Source organism: Emys orbicularis, chromosome 8, assembly GCF_028017835.1.
Source record: "Emys orbicularis isolate rEmyOrb1 chromosome 8, rEmyOrb1.hap1, whole genome shotgun sequence".
Classification (NCBI taxonomy): domain Eukaryota; kingdom Metazoa; phylum Chordata; order Testudines; family Emydidae; genus Emys; species Emys orbicularis.
The window spans coordinates 16,328,792-16,343,478 of NC_088690.1; the positions used below are offsets into that span (position 1 = coordinate 16,328,792).

A 14,687-nucleotide genomic window follows, 5' to 3' on the forward strand; every position below is an offset into this window, starting at 1 on the left:
ACGCTGACCCCACTTCAAGCATGTTGCCCTTTTAAGCAGAGCAGCCAGTTTAGACAGGAAGCAACAGCTTCCAGCAAGCTCCCTCCTTTCTGTCCCTGAGCCCTGTCCCCCTCCTCTGCTTTGTGGAGAGGGAATACAGAGCGGGGGGGGGGAGGGGGCAGGAGCAGGGGGACATCCTGATATCAGCACCCCTCTCCCCCTCTCCGCCAGCAAGCAGGAAGCTCCCGGGAGCAGCTCCAAGGCAGAGGGCAGGGCAGGAGCAGCACGGCAATGGGGGAAGGGACAGCTGAACTGCTGCTAGGCAGCTGCCAAGTCACATACCTTACAGGGAATTTAGGGGAGCTGATGGGGGGGTTGGCCCCCCTGGTTCTAATCCCCACAAGGAGGGGCTGCTCTTCCAGAGAATGCTGCAAGTGCCAAACGACGTTATAAGGGAGCATTGCACAACTTTAAACGAGCTTGTTCCGTAATAGATCAGCAAAGTAACAACGAAACAACATTAACCGGGACAACGTTAAGTGAGGAGTTACTGTATTCACTTACACTAGCTTCCCCCACCGTGCTGTGCATGGAGACAGCCGTGGTGGGGCTAGCCCCTAGAAGCACAGATTCAGCAGAGGTCTGTGTAGCTCAATGTGGTCCCCCTCTAATGGTCGCTGGGCCTTGGCTACAACCTTGGCTAACAGAGCTGGGCCATTTAACTCAGGCAGCAGAGGCATATGCAATTAGATCCAGAGTTCCCAGGCTCCATCCCAGCTGCCGATGATCCACTCAGGGGCACAGCAGCGGTCAATGGGACAAGAAGGCAAAAGACAGCTGTATCTCTCTTCAATGTACTATATATGCATTCATCCTTTGCCTCTGGAAGGTAATCCTGGTGTTGCTTCCTTAATTCTGGTGCCTCAATGAGTAACAAGGAAAACTGATTCTTGCAACAACTGTGAAGAAGGGATGAGAGCAGAGCAGCAAACTACAGTGTAGAAAGGAGGAAGAAAGCCACAGAATTTAAATCAAGAAATGTTCAGCTATTCTAACTCCTGTACATTTCGGGTTGTGTTCTTTCAAGCATGCAGCTAATTGGTAGTTTCGTTCTGAAAAAAGTCTAGAGAAGGAAAATGCTGGTATTTCAATCCCCTGTAGTGTACAGTCCCTAAAAAAGGAACAAAGCTGCCCACGCAGTCTGTGTCACTGTAATTCAGCCAAGTGCTGAGTTTTATACCATTGAGATACTGATCTATCAAAACTTTCTTCACCTGTTCTGATAATTTGCACTCCTTTGGGATGTACACCTTCATGCCACTGTCCAACTAATTAGTTGCTTCACTGACTGCATTCTGCAATTCTTAAGTGATGGTTCCCCACATGACATCTTATGACAACTGATAAGTAAACTAGGCCATGAGTTTAAGAAACATGCAATTTGGGCGCTACTTCCTATTAACTCTTTATATACCTTTTTTTTTTTTTTTTGTGAACTAAATATGAAACAATCTGGGTGAAAACATGTCTGCCAAGTGACTATTTAAGACACCAACTAGAAATAAGAAAGCATCTTAACAATAGGTATTGAAGATGCAATCAGGGAGATATGTTCTGAAAAGTAAGACAAAACCTTTATTATAATGTCTAGGTGTAAAAGGCATATTTTTAAAATTTCTGGCACAAGCCTATCCAATAATTCATGAGATATTGAGTTAGGATTTTAAAACAACAACAACAAACAAATAGAAAAGCTAAATCACAATAAATATAACCTGAGATTTAAATGGGTGAATATCTCTCAAGGTTCAAAGGCATTTCAACAGCAACAAGCCTCAGCATCACAGTGGTTAAATGTCGTTTAAGATTTGACTGTGTTTGGTCTGGGATTCGCTCTCACTTGAGAGCTGGTCAAACCAATCTTTCCAAAACACTGACTTCTGAACTTTTGCCAGAGGTGCCTCTCTCTGGTGACTGTGAAGGCTGATTTACCAGACATGTTAAACCTGTCAGTTCTGAATAAGCAGTTAAGTATGCACACACAGTAAGGAGTACGTTTAAAGGTACAGTGTTTTATTTTGCAAGCAAGCTACAGAATTTGAATTTATACCAGAAGGTTTACAAACCTTTAGCTGGAGATTTTGGGCCAGATTCTCACTGAACTGGAATAAATTCCAGTAAGTCAGTAAAACTACATTGATTTACACTGGCTAGGAATCTGGTCCTCTACTCTCTAAAATGTTGAACTCTGCTTTTCTATATCATACACATTTCAGTTGTTATGGAATTCTGAATTACTGATAAAAATGAGAGAGATAAGGAACAAGAAACAATTCATTTGTTGCTGAAATGTTAGCCAGACAAACCTCACAGTACCTATAATTTTTCAATATCCAGCACCTCAAATCTCAGATGACATTACTGTCAATTGTCCAAGTTATCTACAAGAAGATCAGAAAATACCAATGACACTGAAGGGAAATTAGGATACTCTAGGTTACAGAGAATAAAGGTGAATATCTCTAGCAATCAAGAGACAAAGGATTTTCAATGAAAGTTAATTGGTCTTTTGCTCCTAAATCATAGGATCATAGAAATGTAGGACTGGCCAGATCTTATAACCTCCAAACTTTGGCAAAGTTCAAATCCAGATCTGAACTTTATAGTGTATGCCCATTACTAATCTATATAGCTTGGAACAAACTCCATGTAGTGATGTAGTTTCTTCTGAAAAACTCAGTTGCCATAGAGTTTAAGGCCAGAAGGGACTGCCAGATCATCTAGTCTGATGTCCTATATTTCACAGGCCACCAATGCCACCCAGCACCTGCACACTAAACCCAACAACCAAAATGAGACTATAGAATGTGGAGTATCAGAAAAACAATGGATAGTGTTCACTCAAGGGGTGAATCTTAAAAGCTTTTGTTTGCTTCACACTGGTAAGCGTTCATACTCCTGTTTTGCTTATCTGAACAGTTTTGGTAGAGAAATCAAATAGTCTTGTGAGATTTCCAGTACCTGGTTGGGTCAGAAATACCACAAGAAACATTTCATACTATCTTTGCCAGCAGTGTAAATCAAAATCAGGAGGCTCAGAGGTAAATGCACAATAAAATAAGTAAATCAAATCACTTTTAAAAAAATAACATTTGTTTGCTCCAAGTTTTGGCAAACAGCACAAATTAGTTTTTGTTCTATATAAGCCTTTTAAGTCATGCCCTAGAAATAACCATTGTTAATTACTAATCAGTTAATGAACATTGGCTATTTCAGTTTACAGTATTTTGCAGTTAAGAGGCCCACTGGGCTTGGTACGTACTTTCAGATGCAGTTAATAGAGATTTGCTCTCAGATATTTTAATGGCTCCATTGTATTCAAAGAAGCACCTTCAAATTCACATGATTTTCAATATATCTGAGCCTCTTGAGCCTACACTTTTGGCCCAGATTTTTCATGGAAACATTCTCTCACACAAGATTTTCAGCAATTCTTGGCTTGAACTGAAAAGTGTAAAGCTATATTAAAATGAAAAATAATGGTATCAAGGAGGTAAGTTTTCCCAAAAGCAGGCAAAAAAAGCAAATGGTTTGTTCCTCCCTCATAGTTAGAACTAGAGCTGGGCAAAAAAAATTGGCTGAAACCTTTTTGGGCAAAAAATGCAGATTTGGCAACACAAAAATGTTTCATAAATTTGTGTCTATTTTGACAAATTATTTCAGTTGGAAAAAAAAACCCTGAAAAATACTGAAACAATTTGTTCTGACATTTTCAAAATGAAATGTTTCATTTTTTTGGTTAGAAATGACTGTTCATTTCAAAATTTTCTTTATTTTTTTTTAAAAACAATCAAAAAGGTTGAAAATGGTCAAAATCAAAACAAGATGCTTTGATTTTGTTGAAATGAAAAGTTTTGTTTGACCCAAAAAGGATTTTTCTGAATTTTGATTTGCCACAATTCTCGAAAAGGTTCATTTTCAATTTGACCCCAAACTGTTTTTTTAAATTTCAGACTTGCCTGCAATCCAAAAAATCTGTTAACAACACAGCTCTAGTTAGAACTTAGTGGTCTTTTATTAGATACTTCTTAATTTAAGAGATGCTTCAGAAGGGAGATAGCTACATTTAATAACCATAGTTACGTACATTGTAAATTCCATTGCCTCTTCTCTCATTTGCCCATTGACCAGAAAACCATGATTGACTTTGTCGGTAGCTACAAATGGAAATCTATCAATTTTCCCAGCACCTCCATTGTGTCTGTAGTACGCTTCCATGTTATTGATATCCATCTGTGTAAACTGGCCCCAATACAAGACAGTCTCGGTCATGCAGAGATGACCATACTGTGTGGGTGCTTGGTAATTATGTAAGTAAGGTTTTTTAATGGACTATCCAGGTCTGTAAGCTGAAGAACATCTGAATGAAAGTTAAACTTGCGATGAAAAATAAGAGGCACAAATAACAATGCAGAATTCTACAAGAATGCAGCTCTTTATTTTTGTATTTTTCGCTGTCCAACAATGAGATCTTCCTCGAAGACTTAGGCTCTGATTCAGCAAAACACTTAAGTGTGTTCTTAAGGGCTTTGCAGAATTGGGATATAAGGACTCAGTTATGGCTTTAAGGACAGTCCCAGTTTGGGGTGATGTGGAGTCACATTGCTCCAAAACTTAAACCTGTTTACCCCCAAATCCTTGGTGCCTAGGAAAGCCAGGCCTGCTGCACCATTTCACCTCTTCTTGTTTCCCTTGGAGAGGCCTGTGTCCTACAGGGTGTTAGTGGGGAGTTGTCTCTGTACAGACAAGAGGGTAGGACTGCAATTGTGCCTGGCTCCTGCATAGCAGCTGCAAGGAGATATCAAGGGCTCTTTGTTCCCTTCCCAACCCTCCCCCTGTTTTGAGCATCCACATGGGTGCAGCTAAATGTGTGCACATTATTTTCCAGCCACCAAGATGATGCGACTAAGGGATTATTTCCTTCTAGTAGAACAAATCAGTTAGTCCAACAACACACTATGGCTGGATAACATATGGGTCCTGCACTCCTTACTGTGAAAATCATCTAGTAAAGCCAATGGGTTGCATGAAGAATGCTGGATTGGTGTCATAATTCATGAAGCTGTTTAAATGGTTAAGTGTACTATACATATGGTATAAGCACTCTGGTACTGATGAATTTTGAGTGCTGTATTCAGTTTAAATAATATATGTTGCATTCTTTTACTGGGCTCCAAAGGCGGTAACATGTCCTCAAGTATAGGAAAAGCAATGCTTGCTCCAGATAACCACTCACTTCCACTCATGGGCTTGGGCATCTGTACTACAGGAGGGGTTGCAGAACAAAGAGCAAATGGGTGATATTTACAAATATATCCACCATTTTAGATTCCCAGGCCGTTTTCTGACAGCTTCTAATCTAAAAGAGGCTTGAGCTGAGATTTTCATAGGTAGTGCTTAGATCTCTAAATACTGCACTTCACGTTCTTAATCACATCTGCTACAGAGAGGAGGCTATGAATAATTAACTATGCCTCCAACATTACAGTCATAGATTATGGTGGTGGTGACTGGTGGACGGCCATGCGCAGCATAAACCATTTAGGAAACTCTGTTATCCACTTTCCCTTTATATTTGTCTTGCAGTCACTTCCTGCTTAAAAGGGTAAATCTTTCACCACTTTAATTAAAGCATTTAAAATAATTTACACTGAAATTGTATGTGCTCGGGGGGTTTGTCAAAATTGATGCTTTAATAACATGTCATCCCTTTTTTCGATTGCCCTGAAATCTGTTAAAATTACCACTAATCTAATTGGGAACAAAGTTGTCAAATGCACGCAGCTCTGACAGTTTGTCTTTCTGCAAACTGCCGACAGATTGCAAGTTACGCATGTGTTGAGCAGATGGGTAAGTTAAAAGGAACACAGGGAAAAAAAAGAAGCAATTTATTAAATCACCTGGAACCAGCAGCTCCATTCCAAAAATAGTGAGAATGAAATATAGCAAGGGCTAGGAGAGTTGGCACTGGAACATGCCAGAAGGTACCAGTTACAAAACAAGATAAACATTTTGAGAAGCCTCAGCTGTGTTGAAGAATAATGAGGAGTTATTTAACCCAATATAGATTACCAGCAGAAATTAATTTAGGGCACAGGGTTTTTTTTAAAATGATTTTTAACTCCTTCGTTCTTGAAAAGCAGGCATCTCTCTCTCTCCCCCATGCCTCCCCACAATAACCCAGTGTGCCCGTTTTAAATCACCTATGGCAGAGTGGTGGAAGAGCCATACAGACGATGCCCTCTGCTACAGGTACTTAGCACATAATCTCTTTTGTGTGATCAGCCTCCATTTATTGAGGGGATGCCAAATCCAGCCGCGAATGTGGAACTGACAATGCTATACCACCAGTGCAACTCCAGGCTAGTATTTGGATTTTATCTTCAATAGAGGGAACCTAAATATTAGCTGTAGTCTGAGCAGATATAGGAAAATGTCAGGTCTCTCTAAATGCAATCGGTTTTTGGGTGAGTCATTTCTAGGCTGCTCACTGTTAATACGTGTAGATCAAGGGCTATTTATCATTACTTTATTTGTGTTACAATAGTGCTTAGGAACCCCAGTCAGGGGTCAGGGCCCAATTGTGCTGACAAGCAGAGCCAAGTAGACAAATAGCAAAGATGACGGCCCCTGCTCCAGAGAGTTTATAGCCTAGATGAAAGACAGGGCAGGGCAGGTGAACAAAACAGACGGACAGGACATGGGTAAGAAGGGAGAGGAGATAACATAAGGGAGAGGGTTTAGCAGAATAATAGAGGTCCTGACTCGCCACTTGACCAGCCAATGCCAGGCAGGAATGATTTGTAGGTGTCGCAGCAGAAGTAGGTTTTAAGGAGGGATTTGAACGAGGATAAGGTGGTGGCTGTATGAGGGTGAAGGTGCTTGAGAGAAGTGGAGTGGCTGGCGACTGAGGCTAAATCACTACCAGAGCAAAGGCGGGAGTCAATGGTGTGATAAGACAGTAAACATGAGTGATAGGGCAGGGGCAAATAGTAAAAGGATCCTAAAGGCAGAGATAAGGTGATCAGGCTTTTTCAGTAGAGGAACACAAAGAGGGAATTGATGCAGTTAGAGCAACACATCAAGAAGATACAGCGGCATTCTGAATGGACTTGGAGTGGCAATGTGGCTGACTTCCAGGCCAGAGAGGAGGAGACTACATTAGTCAAGGGATGAGATGGTCAGGACTTGGACAAGAGGCTTGGCAGGACAGACAAAGAGGCTGAATCTTTGAAGTGTTATGTAGGCAGAGGTGCCGAGACTTGGATATGGCCTGGTAGCATGAGTCAAGAGCCAAATCAAAAATGATGCCTCGATTGAAGGCTTGCATGATAGGGAGGATGGTGGTGGTATCCATGGTGACAGAGAAACGGCAGAGAAGGGGAAAGCTTCATGAGGGAGAGAGAGAGGAAGAAGAGGGAAATCAGAAGCTTATTTTTGGCAGTGTTGAGCTTGAAGTTGTTGGCTGAATATCCATGAGTGGGTGACAAAAAGACAGGCCAAGATGCACAATAGGATAGGGGGTGAAGAACAGGTCTTTAGTAGAGAGGAAGACTTGAGTCATAAATGCAGTTATGGTATTTGAAGCCATGCTTGTGGATAGGAGTGTGTGACTAGTACATAGGAGGAGCGCAGATATTACTTGTGTGTTATGCTAAATGTGGTGAGTCTTGCTAACTCTGGCTGGTGAAATCTCTACTCCTAATAACGATGCTGTAATCTCGCCCAACACTGACTGGCCGATTCCATAACAGCACAGTTCATATAACGGTAAGGGTGTAACAGGGCAATATTTCCATAAGTGACACAAAATGTATAGCAATAACAATTAGCAGCTACCTGGAGCCAGAGTGTGACATGCACTGCATACCCATAGCACAAAGCAAGAACTCTGCTCACATCCCTGCGTCAGCTACCCACACTTTGGGTATGTCTGGGTAGGAAAAAAGGGCATATTTTTCAATCATGTTAGCTCAAGATAGCTTAACGTGATTAAGAAACCCCATTAAAATGCAGGTAAATACATCTGAAGTTAGGTTAGCTGGCCTTGTTGAGCTAACATGATTGGGGAAAAAACACCGTTTACCCATCAAGACATGGCCTTTGATTCCGGAGGTTAATTCCTTCCCCACTGAAGTTGACTTCAATAGGACCAGGATTTCATCTGACATGAGTAGGAGTAAGTAGGTGCTGCATTCCCCCGCTGCTCCCAGAACAGGATGGTGGAAAACTGGCAGAGAGAGAGATGGAGTCTTGGCTCTACCATCCCTCTCCTCACTGGCCACTGCTGCTGACGCACCATGGGATTGTCAGAATTCACTGCTGGTACAGGCCAGAAACAAACTACTACTCTCCCTAGAGCAGTGGTTCTTAACCTTTGCTGCAGCCTGCACCCCTTTGGTTCTCAAAATATGTTCTCGCACCCCTCATCAAAAATCAAAATATGTTCTCGCACCCCTTTTCAAAAATCATTGAAGTAGGTCAGTTCTTTAAACCTAGCTATATTTTTGTTTGCATATTATAGTAATCGTTAAAAAATGTATAATGTTAATACATACATAGGTTTGATGAAACAAAGTAGTTGTACTTACATGCCTGTGCTTAATGTGTGTTTTCGAAGATTTACCTTCTAAAAAAATCTGGCATGTCTCGCACCCCCAGAAAGGGCATCTCGCACCCCCAGGGGGTGCGTGCATCCCAGGTTAAGAACCACTGCCCTAGAGCAAGAGGGAAGTAGAGAAGGAATCACAATTCCTGGGGTATCTCTGAGTCCTAATGCCAAGCACGGTTACTCCTTCATGGGGGAGGGCAGGGGGAAAGCATCTCACACAGCACCCTTAGCTCAACACGGAGCCTACAGGCACAGTTTAGCCCATAGGGCTTTACAGTTTCAAAAGATTTTAATTTTCAAAGGAAGGACTGAGGCCCCTAGCCTATCACAACACCTACTTGCTGATGGGTGCAGATGTGGAACTGAGCTCTGTGCCACATGGGGAGCGTGTGTGCATCCCTTGTGTAGCCCCTCTAATTATATATACACACACACACACACACACACACACACACACACCATGTCCAGAGGAACTATACCAGTTCCACTGCCAGAAAGCACTCCACACCTGTAAAAGAGGGACCAGGATTTACTCCATGGAAACCAAACCAAAAACTGAATGAATCCAAAAGAATCACTCACACAAACACACACAATGCTCTGGACAGAGAAGCACATTACAAAATAAGGAGACTCTTAGCAGCAGCATTATGAACTTTCTTTATAAAGCCAAAGAGCCAGTGTAAAATGGACCTAGCACAACTGAAATAAATGCAGTTCTATTGATTTACACCAGCTAACAGCCTTGGCCTAGAATACAAAACATTGGGGAACCATTCTTCACGGGCAAAAGCAAACATAGCTCTAGTGAGCTCAAGGGAATTGGGCCCACAGACACCAGTGAATTGGTTCCATTTTATGGATGTTTTTAGGGAGGAAAATAGTTCATAAAAATAATTGCAAATATGAGGTTAAAGGAAGAGCTGGTTAGAAAATGGAATGCTCCTTTCGATCTCTTTTCCCCATCAAAATTTTGAAGAAAAAGTTTGCTGAAATTTCTAAATTTTGAGATGTTTTTGCAGTGCTAGTTAAAAGGTTCTGTACATTTGCATAGAGTGGATGGTGTTTGCACAACTCCTCTGCATTACTGATAGCGTGCCTTAAATAAAAAACATTTCCAAAAGAAACAGGGCTGGAATTCTCAACTACCTTGTGTGACGGGTTCAGCCACAGAGATCGCCTTGGGACTGTCACCTGACGTGCTGAATTTACCTCTGAGCCCATTTTCCCTGCCAGCTTGGGATTCCAGAACCCTGTCTTGTAGAGCCAGACACACTAGCCTGCTGCAACACAACCCAGGTCTGGTCCCACGCCCCCATAGCTGCAGACTTTAACCAAAAACTACTCAGCAGGTCACCTATCTCCAGCACCCAGACACCCAGCTCCCAAACCCCAAATAAATCTGTTTTACTCTGTATAAAGCTTATACAGGGTAAACTCATAAATTGTTCACCCTCTATAACACTGATAGAGAGACGCACAACTGTTTGCTCCGCCAGGTATTAATCACTTACTCTGGGTTTACTAATAAACAAAAGTGATTTTAGGAGGAGGGATAGCTCAGTGGTTTGAGCATTGGCCTGCTAAACCCAGGGTTGAGAGTTCAATCCTTAAGGGGGCCACTTAGGGATCTGGGGCAAAATCAGTACTTGGTCCTGCTAGTGAAGGCAGGAGGCTGGACTCAATGACCTTTCAAGGTCCCTTCCAGTTCTATGAGATAGGTATATCTCCATATATTGTATAAAAAGTAGGATTTAAGTGGTTTCAAGTAATAACAGACAGAACAAAGTAAGTCACCAAGCAAAATAAAACAAAACACGCAAGTCTAAGCCTAATACATTAAGAAATAAATTTGTTAGTCTCTAAGGTGCCACAAGGACTCCTCATTGTTTTTGTTTACAGGTAATAAGCTTCTTTCACAGACTAGACTCCTTCCTAGTCTGGGCCCAATCCTTTCCCCTGGTACAGTCCTTGTTAGTTCCAGCAGGCATCTTAGGTGAAAAGCAGGGACTTTCTCATGACTGGGACCCACTATGTTCTGTTCCACCCCCTTTTATAGCTTTTGCACAAGGCGGGAATCTTTCGTCTCTCTGGGTCCCTGCCCCTCCTTCTAAATGGAAAAGCACCAGGTTTAAGATGGATTCCAGTATCAGGTGACATGTTCATATGTTCTGTGAGACCCCAGCCTTCATTCTTCCAGGGCTGGCCTGCACGCAGCCAGGAAGGCTTGCAAGTAAACAGACCATTTACAACCAATTGTCCTAGTCAATGGGAGCCATCAAGATTCTAAACCACCATCAATGGCCCACACTTTGCAAAATTACAATAGGACCTCAGAGTTATATTTATACTTCTAGCTTCAGATACAAGTATGATACATACATACAAATAGGATGAACACACTCAGTAGATTATGAGATTTGTAATGATACCTTACAAGAGACCTTTTGCATAAAGCATATTCCAGTTACATTATATTCACACTCATAAGCGTATTTCCGTAAAACATTATGGAGTGCAGCGTCACACCTTGCACCTTGTGTGCTTTCTGCATTCACTCTGCAAAGGGGTAAGTGACAACACTTGATGCAAGGCAGAAGAAATAGAATATAAACTAGGTAATAGTCACAGTAGGCCTGATTCTGAACTCATTTCCCCTGGTGCAAATCAGAAGTCATTGTATTGAAATGAATGGAGTTATACCAGCATGAGCGACAGCAAAGTCAAAGCAACAATATAAAGGAAAAAAATGTAATAAAAATGATCAGGCAGGTCCTAGATCCAGAGGGCTAGTCACTCAGGGTACGTCTACACTACAATTAAAAACCCACGGCTGGCCTGTGCCAGCTGACTCAAGCTCAGAAACTCAGGGGTTCAGGCTAAGGAGCTGTTTAACTGCGGTGTAGACATTAGGGGTTGGACTGGAGCCTAGGATCTAGGACCCTGCAAGGTGGGAGGGTCCCAGCTCAAGCCCGAACGTCTACACTGTAATTAAACAGCCCCATAGCCCGAGCCCCATGAGCCTAAGTCAGCTGGCACAGGCCAGCTGCAAGTGTCTAACTGCAGTGTAGACATACCCTCTGTTCCTGTGCTTGGTGCAGGCACACCAGTGGGGAGGCAAAGGGACTTTAAGCAACTTTTGTGCCCTCCATATTCTGGGTCTGATCCCCAACATAAATTAGATTGGCCCCATGGATACTCCAACCTATGTTAGGCAGTTACAGCCCCTTAACAGCCATTTCACAGCTGAGAGTAGCCAGCATGCAGCTGTTAATACACCCCCTCCCTCCCTGCCACAGCCCAAGCTCAGGGCAGCATTTTGGGTATTATTACAGCAGCCCATGGAAATCGCTTATACTGGGGAAGATTCCTGCAGGTGGCTCCGTCTCCTTTACACCTCCTGGATGGTGTAAAGGGGCTGTAGAAGCTTGCACCTACTTTTTAATTTTCTCTTTCTCCAAGAGTTTTGAAGGGGGGGGGGGGGGAGAGAAGAGATTCTCTCTCATATCCAAGTGGGTCATAATTTAGAATCTATGATTTATTTAATGGTGGTTTTAACCCCACTTAGAAATAGACCACTTTCATGATTTATTGATTGCTTCTTCCCCTTGTTAATTTGACTCATTTCTTAGGAAATTATTCCTAGTTAATCATAGTAAGAATAAAATTAGTTATAGTACCCATTTTGCTGCAAAGGGAGCGTAAATAACTTTTAAAGCAGATCGGAAAGAAAAACATGTTTAAAAAGCCCAGAAGAATATATAAAATGATATTTCAGAGTGGGCAGTAAATCAAGTCTCTGCCCTGTTACTGGGCAGAGTTGCTCAGAAATTTACATTCCACTGGAGTATGGTTTTCACAGCAGGTTCTTATCAATTGAATTTGCCACATCTTTTGGGAAACACACCATTCTGGAAGATAAAATCTCCTGCCTCCCCCACTCTATTCATAGGATAAAAAAACAGCCCTGTTGTGTGCCTTTTTTACCCACTGGAGGAATATAAAACCATTATATTTAAGTATCATAATAGCCAACATATGCTTTTTCTTAGAAACGACACCACCATCTGGATTAAGTTCTACCGATAATTTCAGACAATGTTACCATTTTTTCTTTCTTCAGGAGGAAGAAACTGACCAAAGAGCAACTACCTTTTCAGATGGGGAATAGATTATTTTCCTTGCCCCGCCACCTGAGATCTTGGAAAGGGCAGGGGGGAAAAAACCCCTCTTAAATGTACTAACATATTTTGATTTCACATGCTAATTGATTATGAACATCTAGCCAGGTATCCCTCAATACTAAGCATGCATGTCTCCTATTGCCTTTGGACACATGACTTCAATAATAAAAATATGTCATGACTGTACTGATGATATTATTGTAGCAGTCTCTTCGCTACTACCATATCGGTCATTAAATACTGCACTTATTGCATGGTATAGGGAGTAAATGAGAAGCAAATTTAACCCTTAGCCTACTCAAGGTTTTTAAATACATTGGAGAGTAACCGGGAAGCCTTCTCACCTGAATGAATCCTTACTAGCCTCATGGCTATTGTCATGAACGTAGCAGACCTTCTGGGCTACCACATCCAACTGGCTGTAACTGGAAATGGGCATGCCGGGATAATTGATGTACTCAATCTGACCGTGCACAGGTGGCACAGAGACGGCATACAGCAGCTTCTCGGGTTTGCTAGTGCCATCTGTTGCCATAAGAACATCTGTCGTCAAGGTCACCCTGTCACCCTCTGTTAAAGTTACAGGTTTGGTGAGTAGAACAATGTCCCCTAAAAAAAAATAATAATAAAAAAAATCTCAGGAAGAGAAATTAAAAGGGGGGATAATCCTTTTACATTCCACGGCGGGGGAGGGGGGCGGAAATCAGCTTTTTGTACAGAGAGGGAGAGGTCGGGGAAATGAACCACAAAACACTGTAGGGGATTTAACAAAGAGAACTTTATCAAAACAGCTTGGGAAAGGATTTGTTGTTTTAGCTTCCAGGTTTTGGATTTTCCTCAGTTAAATTACTATCTTTTATAGCACAAAGAAACTTTAACTTAGGTGCGTACAAGACACTTGCAACAGTACAACCATACAGATCTAGAAGCATTTGTTTTAAAAACAAAACATTCCTCCTTCTGATTTTTAATTTCCAATCTGATCCATACAATATGGAGATTCCACTCAGTGTGTGTGTGTACATATGCATGCATAGTTTTGCATGTACGGGAGTTCCCCAAAATATTTAAAGTGGCTTTGAGGTTTTCTCTTTGTGGAGAGAGAATGACCCATTTGTTCACAAAGAACAATTAAGTTAATAGGCCCAAATGAGCCGATTGACAAAATGCCTTAATGAACTAAGCACTAAGCACAACATTGCATTTTAAGCTGATAGCGCTATGTGATGCTGTAATCTCGGCAACAGAGGTTCCATATCCATTAGATTTATTTTTTAAAATCACAGCGGCACAGGAAGATCAACACAATTCTCTCCCATTTACAAAACAGCAGCCAAAATACATTAAAACCACGAGGAGTTGGACAACTAGGATCAGAAGTAGAAATAATTTGCCAGTTCGCAGCCCTCTGATACAGTTCTATTGTATCCACTCTTAACTCTCCTAGGTTATAAAAAATGAACGTATTAAAATTACAACATAATGAGCTGGGTGACAACAATGGGACAAAAGTGGAGAATGGCATCTTGGACTATCCCAGGGCTTAGGATGAGTGATCTTCATATCACCATGAGGAAGTCAAAGGCTGAAGCAAAGAGAAACTACATTTGATAATATATATAAAAAGAAAAAATGCCATGCCGATTTCCTAATGCACTGCTGCAGATTAACATGTTGATGATAACGGACAAGCAGGGTGTTTGTAGCATTGAGCCAGCAGTTTTCATGCCTCTTACCTTCTTATAATGTTGCTAGTTGACTTTCATGTACAACAGAGCTCCTATTATTCATGTAAGTCAGTTAGCAATATTGGGGATGGTAAATTTTAAATATATATTTTTTTTATTCCTGCT

General features: G+C 41.6%; 1 pseudogene; it reads right to left on the reverse strand.

The window, feature by feature from the left end:
- The window catches only part of LOC135882398 (FRAS1-related extracellular matrix protein 1-like), an 86,254-nt pseudogene that overhangs the window by 16,106 nt on the left and 55,461 nt on the right, over positions 1–14,687 (reverse strand).